General features: G+C 41.2%; 1 protein-coding gene across 1 annotated transcript in view; it reads right to left on the bottom strand.

Annotated features, from left to right (window-relative positions):
* AUTS2 (activator of transcription and developmental regulator AUTS2) overlaps nt 1–23,320 on the bottom strand; it is a 794,656-nt gene that overhangs the window by 205,726 nt on the left and 565,610 nt on the right. The window lies entirely within an intron of this gene.

The following is a 23,320-nucleotide window of genomic DNA, read 5'->3' as shown; positions in this document are numbered from 1 at the left end:
AAGTGTGAATACTCCCCTCCTATCTGGCACACATCGTTGGCGTTCTAATTATTCACACATTTTGGCAAGCATTATGGTGTTCCCCTACCAAGCTCCTAATCCCTGCAGATCAGTTAAAATAAATGAAAGAGAGAATCAAAAGGCACTTAAAAATTCAACGGTTCTCTAAATGGGTTTGAACAGGCTCCAGATTATCAGTGGTTGCAGTTGACTAGCACTTAAAATTAGGCCCTCCCTCTCCTACACACCTCACATTTCCCCTTCTCTTTTAAAGGAACTGTCTGCTATTCTGATTCCTGGATGTACCAAAATGTCTAAATGAGTGAAAAAGGAAAATATATGCATATCACCTACATTCAGTATATAACGCAAAACCTTGAGGTTTGTAATCTGTATTTGAAGTTATCAACTGCAACGAGAACAGATTACAACGTGGAAAACAATTATAAAACATGTTAATTCAGGAAAGCGTGGTAACAACCCAAGTTTTCCTTTTGTTATTTCTGTGCGGAAGAAATGCCCCAACCCCGGGGAATGAGTTGCTGTCTTACAAAAGAAATGTAACATTGAGATCTATCCCATTTGCAGTCATTAAAAATGTATATTCCTTCCCTTAGTGCATTCCTCCTCTAGTCTGCATATGAAATATCTGCAGAAAAGACTTCCTATCCGTGTTACTTTCAGTCAGTTTACTATCTATATGCAGACGTTTTGCTAGCTCTCTCTCCAAAAGTCACTTCAACGCTGCTGCAAGTCCTTTCCACCAGGAAAGCACACGTTATCCACAGGTGACCCAGCAGTTACTTCTCTCCAGCCACTGGTGTCAGCGCTACCCCTCGCCCTCGCCCTCCCAGCCTCCCACTCCTTCCTGCATACAATTTTCTGCTCCGGATGCTCTCTGTGACCCCGTAAGCAGAGCTGGGAATAAACTATAACCTCTCCACTTCAGGTAGTTTAGCATTTAGGTCTCAAAGCCAGTTTTCTGCTGGACCTACCATCACTCACATACACATATGCACACACAAACACACTTGCACTGTCATATTTTTATATGTCACCAAGTTATGTTTCAGCCAGCTACTTATGAGAGAAAAGACTGCTTTATACTGCACAGTTCTTTTCCTTCTCCTTTACTTGCTCCCAGGTGCCTTGTATAACTGTGATGCTTTTGTTACTACACCGGCATCATACCAATAAAAACAGCACCCACACACGTCTATTTATTAAAGACTCCAACCATTATGCACCTCTGTGTTCTGAGGAAACACCAAACAAGTAAAAATGTTGAGGTTTCACACATATGAAATACAGGACAGGTCAGCGCCTTGAAATGACTCCTTTTTAGGTGTCACCGTGGAAACGGGCCAAGATAAATCTCCACATCACTAACAACAAGGGTCTTGGAGTGACACTCGTAGTAAAATGCAGAAGTAAAAGGAAAGGGCAAAATGCTAATAAACATGTATGCGAACAAGACACTAGTAAAAAGGATGTTTTCGTGCTTTTGTGTAGTCTGCAACAATGAGAGACTCATTTCTTATTTGGTGTAAATCAATATAGTATCATTAAGCTCATTAGGATTTTGCAGATTTACACTGAATGAAGATCCGTATGGTACTGTTCTCAGTTTCCACTTGTTAGGAGAGAGATGGAAATAGTTGGTCATGCATCAGTAACACAGCAGTTCTAGTTCACTGGTGGCTGCAAGCCTGTTCTAGAGGACAGGAAAGAAGGAAAGCAGAAAAAAATGGAAAGACGAAGTCGTGGAGAGGGGGAGATGTGAGTGAAAGAACGATATACAGTGTCTGAGGGCTTTTCCCATATGCGCGATCTCCTCAGAGCTCTCCTAAGACAGCCCTTTTGTCTGGCAGTTCTACTTGAACGTATCCACTCAATGACAAAAAGCTACGCACGTAAATGTTATTTTCTTGAACACTGAATCTTTTGAAAACAGACAGTAAAGGCGTTAATATATCCATACGTATTTACAAGCTATTTAATTATGAGGTCAAATGCTGTTGGCTACACCTAACTTTCAGGCTTCCATGTACATATTTTGATCAATCAACTATTTTCCATTTTTATTTTTAACATTATTTTTTAATATTCATCAGAGGTTCATTGTGTTAGGCACAACACGGAGCATTAAAGAAGAGGCTTTAGGCACTGAAGACTTCATAGATAAGGGCCCCAATAATACGGCTTTATGAAACCTATACCCCATATCCAAGACAGTAGCATATACTTGCAGACTCGGGGCTGACTTTGAGAGAAGAAAAGGCAGGGAGTGACGTGGGGACAACAAGGAAGAAGTGGCAATAGTTACAGGTAAAGCACACAGAGGGGCAAGTTTCCATTATTGTTACCGAAAGGCTCCACCTTTGTGGTCTTATTCAAGTACAACGTCCCACTGTTTTAAAGTAGAGTTCAGTTCTGAAGAAAGTAGTTTCTTTTTCTTTGGTCTTCAAAACCAAATTACATAATTTGTCCTCTTGCAGCTTGCATAAGGCCATCAAAAAGCCATGAAGCTGGTGTACATTCCACATTGTGCACTCTGGTTAATACGAAAGCATGTCATTGTGTGTCCACAGGTCTGGTATGAATTACTGCAGAAAAACATTCCTCATTTATGAGCGCAGTCAAAACATTAATGAGATTTAAATTTTCTTTTTAAGATGCACTCAATTTTAGTAGACCCTTTCATAAACTCTTTTTGGAATGGTTTTTTTAAGATTGTTAGCAACAGAACAAAGTTATCTAGAACACATCTGTATTAAGATTCAACCAAAATAGATTTTTAGATAAGATATATTAATGACTTGCATTTATATGGCGGCTCAAAGTGCTTCACAAATATTGATGAATTAAAGCCTCATGACAGACTTCCAAGCAGGACAATATTAACATACCCTATTTACAGATGGAACTGTAAACTCTGTCAAGAGATATTCAGAGATTAAATGATTTGCTTAGGGTCAGGAAGTCACGAATAGCACCCTGGAGTCACATGCTGCCACCCCCGTCAAAACACACTATTCACATTATGAGTGATCAGCCACAAATGCAAACATTCATAAACCCTGACTTTACTCCACGAGATGACCATGGTATTTACAGGCTAGAACAAAAGTTCTGCTCTTGTTTTTCCTCATTACATCCTATTTAGTCTGCAAACAAGAATAAAAAATAAACAAACACAACAAATACATAAATAAATACATAAATTTGGCCCACTGAACAGCAGTTGGCTTTATTTATATTCTTTGTGCCAGAAACAATGGCAGCCTATTATCTGGCCTTCAATATGATAAATGTATGTAAACTGAAAAAGTCTATCGCTCATAACGGATAACGGTTTGTATCTTTAGTGTCTTAAAGCAAGGCAACTTTATGCCATAAATGATTCCTTGTCTAGCAATAATGTTACATTACATGTTATCAGGGAGAAAACGGAAGAGAAGGGGAAGGAAAAAACATCTCGTGCCATTTGACTAAAAATGCAAAAGTTATTGTAATGTATTCATTAGATGCATTGCAATGTCCAGCAAGTCTGAGGGCTTCTGGGATTTCTCTCAGTAGCTGACAACAAATAAAACAACAAATAAAATCATATTGTTGGATCTGATGTAGGGTATTTCCACCACATACGTGTTTCTTTATTGGATATTTCTTACCCATCTACTTTTACTTTGCATTTTCTTTGGTTATCTATGCACATCCAGATGTATTTTTAAATGGTGGTGGTTATTTGTGAAGTGTTAAATGGCCGAGGGCCCTCCCCCGGGAAGAAAATGAGTGCCACCCTCTCAAAACACGGCCACGCAGAGGTGCTCACGCCACTCTGCCCTATTATACGCCTCAAACAGGCAAAGGAGTTAATAGGCAAAGTTAAAACAGAGAGAAATGAACTCTAATCACGGCAAAACGCGCTGGAGAGCCTTACAAAATTTACCCAAGAACAAACTTAAGAGTGACTGGTGTGAATCCTGGCCTGGTATAAACTGAAACCACAGGAGGAAACCGAACGTCTGGGCCACATGCGGTCTGAATCTATGTACTCGTGATATTGGAGGCAATCGTTACCATTTAGAGATCCTACATGAAACTCAAGGCAATGCACGCACTATTGCGTAGCAGTAACGTAACAGATTGAGCACAAAAAACCCCAAAGGTTCTTCCAGACAACACGCATTTTTAAGAAGAGACCCAGGGAAATGTATTTGCTTGATGCCTCCTACAGATTTGCAAAACTCAAACCAACGCAACCTCTGTCTCCATACAGCTCGGTCACAACCCAGAGCCAGACTCCATGATGCCGGGAGAGGGACGTGGTCGATGATCTCCTCTGATCTGCTCGGGGACAGTTATGCTTGAATCTCTCTCTAACTCTGTGTGTTGCAAGGGCAACGCGGCTGCCGCAGAGGCACCGCAGGACTTTCACACTGCGCGGCAGCAGCAATCGAACCTCTCTTTTAAGGCACAGCTTTGTGAAAGATCATCAGCGGAGGAATCCCTTCATCTGTCACACCAGTGGTATCTAACCGCTCTGTGCTAAACAAATGGGCTTGATCACAAGCCCGGCTGCGCTTTTTGATAGAAGCCGCAGTTTTAAAACACTGCTTGCCTTTTATTCTATGTGGGATTTTCTTTTCTTCTGTTTTAACTTAGCAAATGCCATGGTGCACTCTCATTTTCGATTTTAATGGCTAAAGATATGCACGCAAAAAGCATCCTAATTACTGCTTTCCTGGCAGACACAGCCATTTCCTTGGGTTTTTATTGCCATTAGTTTTCCTCACCGATTTATCCTTAGCTACTCTCTTTGCATCTTCCTCGCCTCCCCTGAGCCCTTTCCTCCTCGCTTCTCAAGACTTGTCAGCACGCCTCCAATCCCCAGGAGAGATTGAAGGCCTTGTAAAACCCACTGCGCAAACAAGCATTCCTGTTCATTTATCACATTTAGCATGCGCACTTCCACACTCATCAAAACCAAGCCTGAGCTCGCTAAGTCATTTCCCTCTCCCAATTACAAATTAGTCCATTAGGCTGTCTGCAGTAGGCCCTCTGTTGCATCTTGGTAATGGCTTCTGAGATTTCCATCATAATCGTAATGGCTCCCTGTGCAGCCATGAGGGCAGATGGAGGCCGCTCGTGGGTAATGAGGTATCACACTACCAAAGGGCACAGCCCTGGGCTCATTATTTAGTCTTGGCTGTTTTGTGAAAACAACAACAAAGGTAAAATGCTGAAGGGAACACTTTAGCATATTAAATTAACACTTCTTGAAATTTCTCTCTGTAAACATGCCATATTTTTTCTTTATGAAACATCCCATGTGTCTGAGCGTGCGACGTGAGGGAAGAGGGAGGAGGGGAAAAGGGACCACAGAGACGGCGCGCGCTGCCACGTCCTCCCCGCAGCAGCAAGCCTCTCCCCATGGCGCTGCCGACACCGAGCTGGGGGAACGTGAGGACAGCCCTGAGGACTCGGCTGGCCACGGGGCTGACGGAAGGCTCGACACACTTGGCCCGTTCCTACGATCTGGCCTGTGGGTTCACATGGGAGCTGCTTAGCACCGACCACTTCAGAGTATTTGAGCTGTCTCTAAAGGCAACATCTCCCAGGGATGTGTCTGCTGGGGAGGTGAATTGGTTGGACTGTCTCGGTCCAATTGCTAATTCTGGGACTCGGCAACGTAGCTGTTCCTTTCACAGCAGCAGGCTGGGGCTGGATAATATCTAATATGCCCAAAGCTGTGATCATCCCTAATGAAGGCGGCACCGTAAGAAAACCAGGAGACCTTGTGAGACAACCCTCTGCCTACCTCCACCTCCAGCTGCAGCAGCCCGAGGGCCCCTGCACGGCGGGGTCGGCACAGCACCGCAGCCTCCGCTTGCACCCCAGCGCTGAGGGACGTGGAGCCTGGCAGCTGAGTAACTTATTTCAAAGACAGAAGCAACGTTTAAGACAAGCAGGTTAAAATCAATATCAATTAGACACTCTTTGAACATTGCTGCTCTCTTCAGATTTTGTGTATTGGATGTGAACTGTTGCTAATTTGACTTTGTTCCCAGCGGCACAATAGCATTCAAGATACCAAATCCTACTGCACACTGGAAGTTAGGGACAGTTAAGACGAAAGCGCTCCCTTCTCACTGCAGCTGAGCTTAATTTGTTTTCCTTACAGTTTTTTTACCCATCTGAGATCACAAGACTGCAAACAGGGCAGTGGTAAGGCCGGGGTAGAGCTGTAATGTGGGCAGGAGAGGGGTCAGGGAACTTGTGTGGGGCGGGGAGGGTAAGTTTTCGTCCCTCTCCTTCACACAACTTCAAACGCTATTACAAGAGTAAGTCTGCAGGAGAACAAAAATGTAATAAATGTCCTTATAGGTCTGGCACCTTATGGAATTTGCCTAAATGTCAGCCAACGCACATCCAGGAAAGAGGCAAATCAATCCATGAAGGGAAGGGTTTTTACACATCTCGCTTCTCTTGCAGGGTGCATCCCCGCCTGCAACCGGAGAGCTGGAGGTGCAGCTCCCCCAGGGAGACGCAGGAGCAGCCTAAACATTTCTCTTCAAGAGATTTTCGTCGAGTCACTGAGCAGCACCTCCCGTGCCCCTTCCTGAAAGTCCTGGTGGAGCTGGCTGTGCTGTCTACGCCGAAACACGTTTCTAGATGTTAGATAGCGAGCCAATATTGAAAAACTTGTTTCACATCTGAAATACTGTTCGTATAGGAAAAAAAAGAAAGCCAGACCAGTGATTCTTTGAGATAAGAGGAGTGCAAATACAAAGTTAGCAGGCGGATTGCTATCCAACTCTGCTTTGGTGAGCAGTAAAACACAAATTTATGAGCTGGGTTTTCTTAAAGTCGGATATGGATTTTTGAAAATGAAAAGGATGGATGGGGGGACGGCAGTGAGACATTTAATCAATGTCATAAAAATGTAACATTCATTGGTCTCCTAAAATGAAATTAATAATCTGTGTAGAAGTATCATTAGGAGATAAGTGACATTTTTAGGCTTTGATTTGTAACTTGTAACAAATCTTACTTCCACATATTTCAAACATTCTTAGTGATATCCATCTTTATTAAAACATACCAAAACCTTTTCACCTCAGCTAGAGTGGCCCATCAAGCATTTTTTCCCCAGCATAATATCTTTAAGTAAAAAGATACATTATCAGGCACAGACTTTCCAGCAATGAAGGCAGGAAGAGACATGCTCCGTACCATATTCAAATTAAATCAGGGATTTCAATACTCCCTGATTATCAGGGAGTCTTGTCTTTCACTAATAAATTTCTCCTTCATCCCAGGCACAGGCTTTCTAAGCTCTCTCTGAACTGATCAGAGATTTCATTGTATGCAGAAGGGCAAAAATAAGGTGTGTGCATGTGGGGAGGAGGAGTGCGGGGCGGGGGGATAAAAAATTAGGCAAGTCTGCTAGATAAATGATTGGAAATATTACATGAAAAGGCAGCCTTGTAGGAACACAAATCTGATTCCCATGCCCTGCTGAATTTAGAAGGATTGGGGGAAGGAGTAGCTAATATACAGAGGCTTATTCTCCTTACATTTAACGACAAGGTATTTTGCATCAAAGTATTTTCATACATTTTAATGGAGCTACCTTTGATTTGCAGCAGCTAAGTGAGATGAGAAACTGGAGTCCAGAGCACAGATTACTGCGCACCATCTCTCAGACAGGAGGGGAGGTGACACGCTTCCTCTCCCCGCTCTGCCCTCTCCTTGCCTTTTTAAACATACAGCACAAGAGGGCACCAGGAAAGATTTTTTTTTTCTTTAATTAGCAACAGAATCACGATTGGCTCGTGCAACCAGGAGAGTGTGCATCTCTTCTTTGTAGATCCCTGTCAAATATATTCTAATTAAGCTGTTTCCATTTTCGTTGTGGAACAAGAGGAGGATGACGGTGGGGAAAAGTTGGTGAGAGTTATCACAGTACACATTCAGAAGTTACAGAGATAAAGGATAACCCCCATGTTGTGGCTGTGACAACAATAATAGATAGAGTCCCCTGCTGAGACCCAGTGTGCTGGAGCCTGGCATATCGTCCTTGCCTCAAAGAGAATACAGTATGAACAGAAAAGGGAGATAAAGAAAGTATCACAATCCTATCTATAAATGGAAACTGAGGCACAGAGAGATGCGTTTCTTTGCCCAATATCACATAGCTGCTCTACATCAAAATCAAGTGGTGTACCTAATTCTCCAAAGTCCCAGTTAAGTGCCTTAATCAAAAACTGCTTCAGGGCCTAGAGAGAATTGTCCTTTATATTAATTATCCTTTACATTGAAGAGCCACTAGGAAGGTGTTCCTGTTTTTACTACTAGGCCAACTTCCAAAGGGTCCCCACTTAATAAAACATTCAAAACTTCACAAGGGATTTTTGACCAATTTTGTTACCATCTTTGATTCTAATTGTGTTGCCCGATAATTGCTCTAGCACGTGAGAAAAGGACACGTTTCTTTTATTTATACAGCTAAATCCGTACAAATTTAGTAACCACATATGAGGGAATTTGGTGACACTATCATCGCCAATACTGATGTCCTTCTCTCACTTAGCCCCACTCGGATTCAAAGTAACAATTTAAAATAGAATGTCCAATAACATGAGTGATCACATGAAATACTTGACCATTTCCAAATATCAAGATGATGTTTTTACACGTGCCCAAGTGCTGTGGGCTCCCAAGTTTCATTAAGAATGGCTCAGGCTGCAGATCTGCAGGTTTGGGTGTAATGAGTCTGGAGTCTCTTTGTATTTGGAGTTATTTTACCCACGGGAGAAAACTACACATAGCAGTATACATGTACACATCTATAAATCACTTTCACAACTTTCCCAGTTAGAAGGCCTTAGACTGCCCACAGTTAGTTGGCTTCACAGCTTCTGAGTGGGCTCACATGGCCACCTCAGGAATGCCACAGATAACTGATGGCAGACGGACACACACCAACTTCACAATGTCAGACAGGGCATGCAGCTGCCCTATTTCATTCTCCACCTCTGAAGTACCCCCTATTGACAGGTATTGAAAATAATGACTTGGCAATTCACACTATAACCCCTTATTATAACTTCTGCATACCTTGCTTTTCATTGCAATTATTTACTGAAAGAAGAAAACAAAGGCCCCTCCCTTTGAGAAGGTTAGGTCTTTGCTCAAGCCCACAGATTTTAACCTCATAAATATTCCCAGCTATAAGATCTTATTAAGAAGGTATGTCTCCCAAGAGCATAAAACCATCAAGCTGTAAATTTTATTTAATTTCCCATGAGATTTCCTAGCCTCATACATATAATTAGAGTGCAGTATAGAGCACTTTTTGTGTTTTGTCAATAAATCACTAGGGAACAATCAACGTTTAAGAGGACAAGCTTTAATGATTTTTCAGACCCCTAAGCAATCATGCCTGCTACAGTGGCAAGCTGGTCTTTAACTTTCTCTAACTAGGATTGTGGACTGTAATGTTAGATAGGGTCCCAAACACTTAATCCTATTAGACTCCGCAGCCCAGACAATCATAGCTTATACCCCAGGGACATATTGATTTTTATTTGGTTGACAGATAAGGCTAGCCAAGCTACTGTAGGCTATGCTTTATTAAGTGTTTACAAATTAAATATCTTAAGGTCTGTAACAAGCACAACTCTGCCGCACAGCCAACTGCAGATTTGCAATTACCTGTGCAGATGGACCAGAGATGATTCTCCATCAATCACCGAGAGCACATCTTACAGTATCAGTAGCATCGAGTGCAACCAGTCAAGAGCACCAGCCTGTTCCTCACCCAGGAAGATGCAAGGCGCTCTTATCTCCATTTCAGTACAGCCTCTTGAGAAACTGAAGTCTTCTTGCAAGACTTTTGTTTGTGGTAAAATATCTTAGGAATGTCTCTTTGTCAGGAGGAACTCATCAGGGTGTATTTCAGTATCGAGCCATGACAGAAATTGTGTCATATTTTTAAAAAGGCAACACTCACCTCACTTATTTTGCCCTCTCTATTCTTTATCTTAACTCACAAACGGAATCTTTTTTCACTGCCCGTAATTTCCGTACTGCTGCCACAGCCTTTATTTTTTCTAATTCAGCCTACTTGGGTAGTCTTGGAAGTTTCTGCATGCACAGCGTAGACAGAGATAAACCATTCTTTCATATGCAGATTGTCTGTGACTTTTGGAAAGACAATCCCATTCTGTGTGTTACAAAAAAAAAAGATATTGTAGATGATTTAGAGAAAAAAATGCATACAATCAAGTTCTTTCTTGCATGCAAACCATAAAATAACTTTTACACCTGGGAGAGCTGAATGAGTACATTTCTGATTCGGCACTATTTTACCCTTGACTTTGCACTGATGTCAATGACAGAAGGAGAAAAATAACTGCAGAGAATTGGATGCAAAGAATTCATAAATTTACTGAAAGGAAATATCTGAAAAAGAGAAATTGCCTTCCCGAACTATACAATGCATGGCAGCATACAGAACTACTTGGGTCAACAGATAGGACGGTATTTCTGTACCCTGAATTACCCTTGTGATCTCAAGTGGAAACCATCTTATAGGCACTGAATGCACATTAAACACTTGAGCTTTTCGTCGTATAATTTGATAATCACACCAACTACACTATCAGGCAAAAGTCTCCCAAGTACTTTAAATATGTTAATGAAACAAGATTTTATCTATAGTCTTATACAGCTTGCACAAATCTATAAATAGGCTTATCTCAGGGTTATTGCTGTTATAAATTAATTATGGAAATGTCAACCAAATCAGGTACATGCCAAAGGAGTAATGGGGAGAGCAGTGATTTGCAACAGAAGATTCAGATACCGGGTGACCTGCATGAAGGGTTCACAGCCCCTGGCAACAGTCCACAGGCTTTGGGGGAATTTAACCTTGAAGAATACACTTAAAATCGGTTTTCATATGAGTAATTGACAGTGGCTGAAGAAGTGGACTGAGTTAGGGAAGAGTTATTGCACTGTTTTGTTTTAGGATCTCATTCCTTAAGCCACAATTGTTTCTTCTTAGGCACTGGGAGCTGCAGAGTAAAGGGTTTGGGGTTTTCGATTTTGTATTTGTTTGGAGGTTTTCTCAGCGAGGAAAGGTGAAGGAATGGAGATTAGGGGCCTTGATGTAAATTACTTACTTTTACCAAACTATGCCAAAGCTATGTCTAGGAACGAAATACAGTTATTTAAAAGGAAAATCCCAATCAAATAAAAATTACTGTTTTCCTACTTAGATTTGAATATCTGTTTGTTTTCAAGGATAACAACAGAAGTATGTGACTCCTGAATATTATAAGAAATTTCACGTGTGCATCTTTGCATTTATACTAAACATAATCCAAATGGTACTCTAAGAAGGTTGAGAGATCTGTCAGAGCAAAACAGCTACTTAGATCCTAAATGTCATATAACTTCTACTATTTATTCTTTATCCTGTGATTGGACCTGTGAACCCTGGCTGTGGATGAGGACTCTTACTACATCAGTTGCTTCACAAACAAAAAGATAACACATGCCCCAAACACCTAGTATTCAAAAAGAAAACATTCTTTATCTTCCATAGTTAATGCCTATCCTTTTTATTTAATCAGAAGACAGTTTTAGAAGAATTTTTTTTTTATTTCCACTTTTCTTATCATTCTTATAATAGGTTGATAACATTGTTGAGGAAATGATAAAGAAAAAAGTAGGACATTAGTGAACAAAATACCACATTATAATGTGCCAGCAATGCTGAAGTTGAGGCATGTTAAAAATCTACGTATATTGTCTCAGTTCAGAAAGTTCAATGCAAGGAGCTTTTGATTATATACAGCTTTAAAAAAAAAAGAGAGGAAAAAAAGAAAACATCACTTTTATAGTGATTAGTATTGGCAGTGTTTGAGTCTCTAGTCCTATTCTGCTATAGCCAATTTAAAGTTATTACAGAACTCATCACAAAGAGCTTGCAAAAACCAGAATCTCCTTCACTAGGAATTTAGATATTATTCTGGCTAACAGAATTCTGTCTCCTAGCTAGGATCCACTTCTGTGTGACTGAAACATAAATAAATTTGTGAAAGAGGCTGCTTCTAGAATATCAAATAATCTCAGGATACTTGTAGATGCTTTATTCTTCTGGCTACATCAATATAAATGGATTAAACAAAATGCTTTCTATTGCTAGCTAGCACACGGTGCTCTAGCTGGTCAAATATAGGTCTGATTGTAATGATCCGGGGGCCTTGTGATCTGCAGGCTACATTATTACAGTTCACTACTCCTAAACATGAGCTACAGAGAGTGGCCAATGCAATGATAACCAGATCGACCATTTTCAGGTCGGTTCTTGTCTCATAATTGCAGCCCACCTCAAATACCAGGAATCAATCAAAGTCTCAGAGATTTTGCGAGTCTCAAGATGCTCTACAGAAATAATCAAATTGCTAAAGGATATACGTCTCTCAGATGGAGGAAAACACTGCCAAGCAGGGAGAGGCTCCAACAATATTATTATTAAGTAAGAAAGTGTCTGGGAGAAGAGGACTGATTCCCTATGTAACACAATTCACAAGTGGGAAGACAAAATGTCCGAAGACCTGATTATCTCAAAGCAAATATCATTGAATTTCCTCCTCTTAATTCTAATGAACACATGGATGGTAAGACATGAAAGAAAGAAGTTGAATGAAATAAAGACTGTTCCACAGGCCAGGAGGCAGAAAGGAATAAAGTTGTCAACAAGCCATTTATGGACTATTTCTATTTGGATGGATTTCTCCTCAGGGCCACAGGAGCAGCATATCACCTGCATGCTATTTAAATACAGATTCAACCTCTGAACTATGGTGGAAACAACATTTAAGTGGTGCTTAGATTCTTTGCTGGCTCTCTGCACCAAAAGAGCTTCAACCATACCACACGCTTGCCCTTGCAAGACAAAAGCGCCATGCTTTGGTTTAAATACTAGAACTGTGGAAGCTACACAAGAGTAGCAAACATTTTGTGAACTTCTGCACTGCAGCATCTGCTACTGGTCCTTTTCATTAAAAATTAAAAGTTATATTACAGACATTAAATTCATATCTACTAACTGCTTAATATTCTGATTAGATAATGGACTCATATTCTCAGTGAAAAAGTTACAGCATGAGGCAATTTTCAACAAATGAAGTTTGGTTTTAAGGATTTTGATAAAATGCTCAATATTTCCTGAAAAGTAACTATGATTTATAAATACACCTCCTCATTCTACTGCAATAGGGTGTTGCATACCATCATCCCAATCAAACTTTCAAACGAAATCTGTATAAAGCTTGTGCAGTTCCTCCAACAACAGTGTGGGATGCACGAAATAAAGCAAGTAACCTCTGGTTACCTTATCCTGACTTGTATTTTACACAGTAAATGGTCAACCTTTCACTCAACCTCTACATATTTCTTTTTCCTTGGTGCCTACAAATCTTTAAATAAAACTCCAAAATATTTGTGTGCCTCGCAAGAGACGTTACCACCATCATATGTGCAGTTCTCAAATCGCATTATAATTTCTAGCAGTGTCACAGTATTTGTGGACGCCAGCATGCAAGGCAGTATTAGAGTGTCCTGTGATCACTTTCCACAACCTCCTGCCATAGATAGGCGATGCAGGTTCCAACTTGTTGCTGTCCTGGCAGCTGTGTGGTTGTACTCTTATGGAAAGCATTTAGAGAATAACTGGTGATGCAGGATTCAAGGAGCCTGGAAATATAGATTAAAATATCACCTCATACTCATGATCTCCCCATTTACTGCTCCTAAAATTTTAACTAGTTTGAACTGGGCAGACATACCCGTGGAGAGACTGTGTGGAGATTGATCATACTACATTCTCAACGACCCGGTCAAAACTACTGCTCATAAACAGAGCAGGGATTTGCTAACTATGCAGCTTCGGGGCCAAGACGTTATGGCTTATTCAAAACAGGCTAACAAGTACTCTGGTTACATCCTGGAATTCATAAAACTTTTGAAAGTGTTATATTGGTCTTGTAAAAGTGGAATGTGTGTGTAGTATATTCTAAAGACATCTAAATGTTAAGTATTTCACATAAGGCTGTGGAAAAAGCTTGTCTTCCCCCCTCTGTTTTGGCATTAAATGCTATTCATGGATAATGAAAAGCAGAGAAGTACAGGCCTGCATACCTAGGCCGTCAAACTACATTAAAACAAAAGATTAGCCTGAGGTTGGGAAGAGTGATCTTAATTACAATAGAACCCATGGACAGCACAAATCTTACACCCAGCAGAGTGGTAGAAACTATGGAGCTTGATTCATGATATCCAGGTGCTTCTAAGTCCTGATCCAAAACCACTGAAAACCTTAGAAAGATTTCACTGGGCTTTGGATCAGATTTTTAGCATGTACAGCTATGCTTATGCTGTTTGGGGACATGATGAATGATTAATATTGCTCCTGACCTGGCTGATGTAGTGGAAGGAATGACCCAGTATCTTCTTGAAACTGGGGCTTGAACAGTGGTTAAAGACTTCTGAAATGTAAAGGAGGAGTTCTCTTTTCCATATCTTAAGGTAAAGGAGAATCACATGGATGTTTATCCAATCTAGGAAAGGACTGAATCCCCTTTATTCTTTTCAGAAAACTACTGGTGAAATGTATTTCCCTTATGGCTCTTGACTAGCAAGAAAAACGAAATGAATAAACATGAAATGTGGAAAAAGGGGAGAGTCCATGCTATTGCACCACGGTAAATGAAGTGACTTAAAACTGGTATCTTCCATTAAAAAATACACTTTTACCATCTCTGAGAAAATACAGTTCACTGCCATGTAGACCTTATCAGCAACTCTACAGGAATGTAGAATTACCTGCCTCGAAATGAAATAAAGGCTGTCCTGAGCCAGAAAAAGAGTGTCCAAGAATGAAGAGACAGAGTCCAGCCAATCCGCCATCAAGCACATCCCTGAGGATGCACTCTGACTCTAGATACATGCATACATCCCGTAAATGGGAGAAGATCCATCTCATACTCAACAGGTTCATAAGGACATTTTATTCCTTTTATTCCCCCAAAAGCCATAGACAGTGCTGTGCTGCAACTGGCCAACCATGTTCTAATTAAGCAATAGTAGTTTCAGCACAGACTATTTCCTGGGGATTAATGACCAACAGAGAAGCAGTTGATGATCTGAGGCCCATTAATGTCAGTTAGTCATTAATCCCCAGCTATACCCTGCATCTAAGTCATTACAGATATTACTAGATTGGGGTACAGACTTCTTGTGTGGCTACATATTATTGGTTTCAGTGCTTGATGATGTTGTTGCAAGGCTTTGCTATTGCTTATAAGCTGGGGGAGAGACAGGAGGAAGTAACATCTGTGATTATGAAGGTTTAAGCCTCAGAACACCAAACTTCCTCTATGAGTTCAGATAAGCTCCCTAATCTCTCTGCAACTAAATCACATCACCTTGAAAGGGAAAAAAAGATTACCTATTTACAAGATATGCAAATAAATCATCAGAAATGTAAGCTTCCACTTGTCAGAGTATGACACTGTTTACCAACCTCACACTTTGCTCCAGAAATGATTAAAAAGAAAAAGAAAAAGACAAAAAAGATGAGAATGAGGAATGGCTAAAGTACAGTAACATAGAGAAAGGTGCATCGCACCCTCTGAGGTTTGATACCTTATGTGCCACACAAACATACCAGCTGAGACCGTTCTCTCACAATGCTGGTGAGGCAGAATCAGCCTGGAAAGCTCATGAAAAAGCAGTGGATTCGGGGATGCTCCAGGAAGCAGTGCCAACAACCCACCACTTCGTTTCCCTTCGGATGAAGCACACATGGGATACCCCAGCTTGAGCCTTATGGTTCCTTTGCTGCTGAAAAATCTCCTTTATTGAATTAGGAGTTAATTAGGGCCAGGCGGTTTAAGCTCACTATAGGTTTTGCGGCACCTTCCACAAGAACATCAAGGGTAGCGGTAAGTTCCAGCTAATCAGTCTGCCTGTATAAAGTTGTTGTTGTTGGTATTAGTTCTACTACTATTACTTCTAATGTATAACAGAGAGAGCCCCTCCATGCTCTGAACTGTATCCTTGTCTCGCTGTTGCCTATTAATATCCTCTGCATATGAGACATGGCCTGTTGGAGGAGTCTGTCACTTTTTCACGCACTTGCCTTTTCCTGTCACTGAAGAATATATTCTTTCCTGTTAAAATCCTAACAATAATCCAGGTTATACATTCTCTAGGCAATCCTGGCAGCTAAGTGGACCAGACATAGCTGGAAGAGAAGGAAGAACTAGCAACCATTTTATGTCTTTGAGCATGTGTAATAAAAATATCTATTAACTCCAGCACATAGGTTGTGATTTACTTTAATTACAATATTGGAAAGAGAAACACATGAAAGAGCAGTGTCACATACTAGATCATGCTACGACAGCACCAAGGAGTGCTACACACTATTGATTAATACACTACTTCAGACAGATGTACTGTTCTAATCCATTTGGCCAAATCAGTGCAAGAGCAGGTAATAAGTTACGCAGGTATAAATTGCCCACAGCACTCAGGTATGCACACATATTCACCTCATAAAATAATATTCACAATAGTAAAAAAAAAAAAAAATTCCAATTAGTGTCTAAAAATCCCAAGACATGATATACTTGGGGAAAAAAAAAACAAAAGAGGGGAAAAAATCCCCTCTAAGGCTTGATACCTTGACAACCAACAGGTAATATTTTGCTTTTATTGTCTACAAAGTAATGAGAAAGAGAGAAGAGCTGTGAAAGTGGGTGTCTCAGTGAGCCGCTTTACAACAGGAGTAAGACATTGCAGAGTGCAGCATGACTTACATCTCCTCATTTAAGATCTCCCAGGGCTTGCTAATTGCAAGAGCAGCACACATGCCAACCACTGCCAACTCCTCCAGTGGACAAGGTCAAGTCACACAGTGAGCTGGTTACACTACACAGCACGCACCACAGCGCTGAAATCCAGTGCTTCAGAGGGGAGAAAAACCACACACACAACTCCTCTACCATAGTGGACCAGCTGCAGAGCTCTTACGGGAATTTCCTCCTGGACCCTCTGAGGAACAGTTTATTCGCAGTTTATTGTTAATCTTCCATCCGTCGTCTTCAAAAGAGACGGAGTGTACTGTGCTGGCTAGAGAACAATCATCAGCTTCTCCAAATGCAACTTAGCTGGTGACTTAGCTGTCCCACTATGTCCCATTTTAATTCACCTGGCAACTTGCATCTGCAAGATGATTTGGTGGATGTGGACGTCTCTGGTAGTCTTAAGAGTTAGGCCCAACGGGGCTCATAGTAGAGCATTCCTTCTACAAAATCAGATGTCAAGAGATTGTTTTTTAAAAGCCTTTGGCCTTAGCACCTGTTATCTTAGCACTTCAGGAATAAAACAGAGACTGCTTCCTCTCTGCTGGTACCTGTGACGCACATGAAATGCGGGTGTCAGTAGGACTCCAGCTATTTCACTCCGCAGTCCTCCTTGGACCCCCCTTGGACTTACCACATTGCCTTTTGCGTGACTCTCATAATCTGTTCTTCCGAGCACTACGAGAGCTCCTGGGGCCACAGTCCAAGAGCTGCTGTTACATGCTCAGTATGCAGCAAAGTGGGGTTTTTCCCACTTTATTCCCTTAGAGTCTAACAGAGAAAGAAGCTTTCAGGAGGGAGAGACTGAAAGAGAGAGACAGAAAGGAGGAGAGTAAAAAGGAATTTTAAACCACCTTCAGTGATTCTGAAGTAGGCTTTTCTGTACATACCTCAAGCTTATTTCACCTAGACTTCCTTCAGCTCATCAGCATAAGAGGAGAACTCGCAAGTCCTAGATCCGACATAGTTCATTATTGATAGCACCTAACCCCAATGCATCTCATACGCAAAAGCAAGCTTAAATCCCAACTTTTTGCTTCTGACTACTTTTTAAATTAATCTAACTACCTGAATATGATGGCTAGCCAGCCACGTGGAGCATCATGTTTTTTGAAAAATAAAGAATTTCCATGAGATTTTTGCCCTCATTGTCTTAGTGCACAGGATAGAAGAAATCCTGGGACAGCTTTCTGCTCCCTGTCCCCTTTCATGGAAGAAGCAGAAAGAGGGCTAATCACCTATGAAGGAAAGAGTCATCTTCTCCATGTCCAACAGAGGCCACAGAGCAGAGGCTCGCGGGGGTGCACTACAAAGTTGAGCACGCCTGTGCCCAGGTGCACCACGGTGTGTCACGGGGAGGAGGGGAGGGACGGGACTGTGTCTGGGTGTATCGCAGGAGGCAGCAGGAGGGAGGGAGGGCCTGTACCTACTGGGGCAGGGGATGAGCGCGTCCGGGTGTGTCGCAGCGTACAGCCGCAGGGCAGCTGTTGTATCCGAGTCCCTCCACAAGTGTTGCTGTGACAGCCCTGCTGCACATGTGGGTTGCCACAGAGAGCACCCAAATCTACTGTGGAAAGGGTTTTGATTTCCAGGGGTGACATACACTGGGGAAAGGGTATTCATACACTGGGGAAACAGCCTCTTTGGAAGAAGAATGTCATTAGCAGCTGACTTGCCTCACCTCTGCCCTTTGCAGGAGAGAAAGAAATTATCCCCAGGAGCATCTCTGTGGAGTGGAGCCCAGTGGCACGTTCCACCTCATGCGTATCTTGTTTATTCTAAGTGGAGCTACAAATCTGTCGAGTGAGCATTTTGTTTTGATTAAAAATTAATAGCTGCTTTTGACCCAGGTGGATTAATTTCACTTTCACCGAGTATCAAGTTAATTGACACAAACTTCTGTCAGGTGAAAGAACCAATTAACAAACTGTGAGGAGGGCTCCTCTCCCCCTCCCTGCTCCACTCCCCCAAATGTTGTTTTGACTGAAGGTTTTTTTTTTCCCCCCTTTTAATAGAAAAATTTCATCTCAGCAGAATGAGATTAATTACTTAACAAACAGAGAAGCAAAAGACAGCAGAGAGTGGGGGCAGTGAAGAGGAGGGGAGCTCACTCCCTACGTGCCCCGAGTTCGTTGGCAAGGTGCTGCAGAGGAGGGCTGGGGAAGGAGCCCTGCTCCTGCCTCCGGGCTTGCGGAGGGTTGTTCTCACCAATTAACTGCCACTTCCAAGATTATCAGTCATCAGGGTTTCGAGTGTGGTTCTGGTTTATTGCAGTTTGGCAAAGGTCCTTGATAAGGTCCCCAGAACATGACAGCAAGGTCATTTGAATAAAAAGCGGGCAGAATCCATCCAGAGTGCATAACAATGCGGCGCACAATACAGCAGCAAGAGCCACAAAAATATCTCCCATTCCCATTTTTTCTATTTAAATTGGAAGTTTTCTATAGCAATGCATTATGAATAGGAGCGTTGTTAGCCTAGGAAAATCAAAGTAGTTCCTTATTTAATGCTTGTTAAATGTAAGCCAGCCCAGCCTTCACTGGTTGAGCTTTATGAATTGCTTTTCAGGGCCTGGAACAGCAAACGGCAGGCTGGCAGAAAGGGCTGGCAGGAAGGGCCAGCGTTTGGCCGGTATTTCAAGCAGCTACACATGACCCGTATCAGAGAAATGGAAGCATCCTTTCCAGTTTACATTTTGTCAGCACGGCTATTAGGAACTCAGGAGTACATTTTCTATAAGCAAAGCGACTTATGTTTCCAAGTATCATTTTCAAACTGTCTTGTGCTAGAGAAGGTAAATCCCTGCAGAAAGGAGGAGGCATAAAAAGCAAGTTAGGTATGCAACTCCTATTAAAATGAAAACAAGTTGGCTGCCTGATTTGCTTATGTCCTTCTGAAAATCCCATAAGAAGCCTATTTACATCTTCAGGCATCCAAATGCCATCTACAGATCTTGTCCTTAGGAATTCATGTGATTTGGACATCTACACATCCTATGTCTATTTAGAAAATTAAATATCGTTTCCTAGATTGTCTGGCTGGGTTTGAAAATCTATTCCAAGCTGCTAACACTGTGGCTTAAGTTTATTATAGAAGTTGCTTAACTAGGCAAATATTTTCAGTTATATATATTTTTCCTTTACTTACAGAAGTCATAGCACTTCATTTATCCTCCTGAGACTGTTTGTTCAAATCATTCTTTTTCATCCTTAGCCACTATTCTACCCCAGGGACCAGCTACAAGCTTTTCCCATTATTAATTTTTTATTCAAAGAAACAGCTAGAAAATCCATTGGGGGGAGGGGAAGGAGAGAGGGAGAAAAGGAGAGAGAGAGAAGGAGGAAAGGAGAGAGAGAAAAGGGGAGAGAGAAATACTTTTCCCAGATGTCAGAATACAGCTGGCCTACTTCTTCACTGGGACCTTGTCTACTTTCTTGCATGTTTCAAAATCATTCGCAAATGCTCCGTCATCCCCACCTGATAATGATGTGTACTATTGCAGAAGGGAGAAGATCATATTCAGTCTCCGCACAGGGAAAGAGCAATGCCTTACATTGCAGGGGAACATGCCCAGTAATGACTGTGAGCTGCTTAGAGATGCAGATGTAGAATATATATATGAATACAATGATGAGAGCTAACTAAACTTCTAAATAAAGGTGTGAAATACTTAAAACAGAGACAGAAAGGTTTTGCAATAAGCTAAAATGGGAGCGTGCAAAGGTTCCCCTTCCCAGAGGAGGGCTGGCTGCCCCGAGCCTTTATGTAGCACTGTCAATTCATTAGCGGAGCTGTGCCTGAAAACCCTGTCACTGCACAACGTGTGTCCACTCATTACCTGTCAGCTTCCAGTGATCATATGCCGGTGAAGGACTACAAACATACCTGCCTGTCTCTGACATACAGAGAACCGACGGAAAATGAAAGGAGGAAATTGCAATTCAATTCAGTGCATATGGAGAATAAAGAGACATCGTTTCATATGCACTGGCTTATGCTTCCCTTTGGTTTGTGTTAAAAAATATACAGTATTAGCTGCCCTTTCCTCTTGGGAAATGAGCAGCATAGGTAATGGAAACCAATAAAGAACTGTCATGTGTGTTACTGCAATCTGTCTACATTTAGGTGATTCCTGTTATGTCCTATATCTGACCAAGGGGGAAAAGCAATTGTTCAAATGAAACCAGGTGACAAATCCTCCCAATCATTTTCTCCCTTCATGTCTTCACAATCAGAGCACTGATCTGAAAAGCCACAAAGATATCTCAGCATTAAGCATTTCAGCACTCCCAAGAAATGCTTAACCTAAAGGAAAAAACTAACAAAAGATCCCCACATTTCTTAGAGGACATCAGACAGGATTTGGCTAGCTACTGACTATTAAAAGGTACACACAGAAACGCCTGCACTTGAATTCACCATAGCATGGTCCTTCCTATGACAGACCACAGTGGTTACACTCCAATCACTGACTTTTAGACTACAAATGATTCATGTTAAAATTTACAAGACGCGGTAAGATACTGGATTTGTTAGGAGCAAGATCAGGAAAGATTCAGTCTGCCAGGGAGAAGTGCAATTCACTAGATGGATTGCAGGTTTTTACTTCTCCTGCCCATCGCAGATTCTTCCCTGTTAACTGTCATGACACCTGAGCAAGGGCACTGAGATAATTTTTTATTCCAGATACAAAAATGGGTGAGAACAAACATGCCTGGGTTTTCAATTGGGTTTTAGCCACAGAGTCTGGCAGTATGACCTGAACTATGATTGTCTGAGGGGCACAAATGATACAGCCCTGGCAATTCATGTTTCAGGAGCTCCTCCACCAACTGAAAATTAAAGGAAAGGGTCAGCTTCATTTAGTACTAACTTCTGTCTTCATTTCATGCTCAGAGCATAGCACTCAGGCTAGAGCCTTAGCTGATGCAAATCAAGAAAGCTCAGTCGTAATCACTGTTAGACTGATTTATAACAACTGAAAATCTAGCCCCTTACAAGGTCAATATTAGCAAAAGGAGGGAATGCGATGGTACTTACTGTGGATTTTATAAGTAAAGGGGAAAGGAGTATCTTACATGGGAATCTTTCATTAGGCTTTTGTGAATATTTCTGTTGTTCAAAGGCAGGGGCGGGGGGAAATCACATGCACTAGAATATTAATCTTTGTAACTAATTAAAGAGTTCTTCAAAATGTGCTTTCTCTTGAATTCTGTTTTTCTTGCTTCACTGTTTCATTGTTCTTCACGTCCTTAGAAATTTATCCAAGTCCTGTAGGTAGCAATCAGTTAAATAAACTTACAATGGCTTATCGCTTGGCATATTACTAGGGCCCTTTTTCCTTTAGATCTCTTACAAATGTGAATTGGTATTTCTGTACTTGTGAAAATGTGCTTAGTAGTTTTATTACACAGATATTTCTGCATGAAGGTGAAATAAAGTATCTGTCACTACAACTGGTTCTCAATCAGTACCCAATTTAATTATTCCCCCCTCCCCAATTATTCACCACATTTACTGAAATCTAGAAAACTGCGGTAGTTGGTCATTATCTAAAAGAGAAAAATGGCTTTAACAGTACCTACAGATAAGCACGAATGCCTCCTACTAAAAGAATCTATTCCTAACTAGTTCTAGATATTTCAGTTAAATGAAATCACTTGTCTGATTAGCTGTGGCCTCGAATCTTTTTCTGCTGCCAAGTCCTGAGTAAGCAGTCACATGAAAAAGCACTGAAATTCTTAAACGAGAATCTCCAGGAAGCCTCATTTCGTTGATTTACTTTACTTAGATGGCAGAGGTAAAACTATCTGATGTGACACAGAGAAATTAGTGATGATCCTCAACTTATCTGACCACTTAAGCTATTGCAATGGCCAGATTCCAACCTAGATGGTACAGACAATATTCTTTCTACGGTATCCTTTTGATACAACAATCTGTGCTTACATATTCCAGAACATGATTTAACAGAGATGTACTGGTGAAACGAGTCCTCTTTCCTTGTTTTACATTATGTTCAAATTCTTCAGATGACATTGAAGCAAAACCCCCACTTACTTTGATGTGCATTTTTCCTGGGTATGTAGACTACAGTTTATAGGCAATAATAGACATTTGAGATTAAAAGAACATTTAAAACACAGGAATGATTACAGCTTGTATTTTGCTTCTATGCTATATCCCAGCTTTCCAAATTAAAAAACGGACAAACAAAAAGCCCCAACAACCACAACAGTTTTTGCTATTCTTTTTGTAGTTACTGGCAATGGCAAAAGAATGAGATCACACCTATAAAATTGTTCTTCCTCACCTGGAAGCAGATCAGCACGTATGCCATTTCAGAGATCCACTTCCTATTAACAAAAAGA

Source organism: Calonectris borealis, chromosome 19 (assembly GCF_964195595.1).
Source record: "Calonectris borealis chromosome 19, bCalBor7.hap1.2, whole genome shotgun sequence".
Classification (NCBI taxonomy): Eukaryota; Metazoa; Chordata; class Aves; order Procellariiformes; family Procellariidae; genus Calonectris; species Calonectris borealis.
Note: the sequence above shows the minus strand (reverse complement) of the source record. Positions and strands in the feature narration are given on the sequence as shown.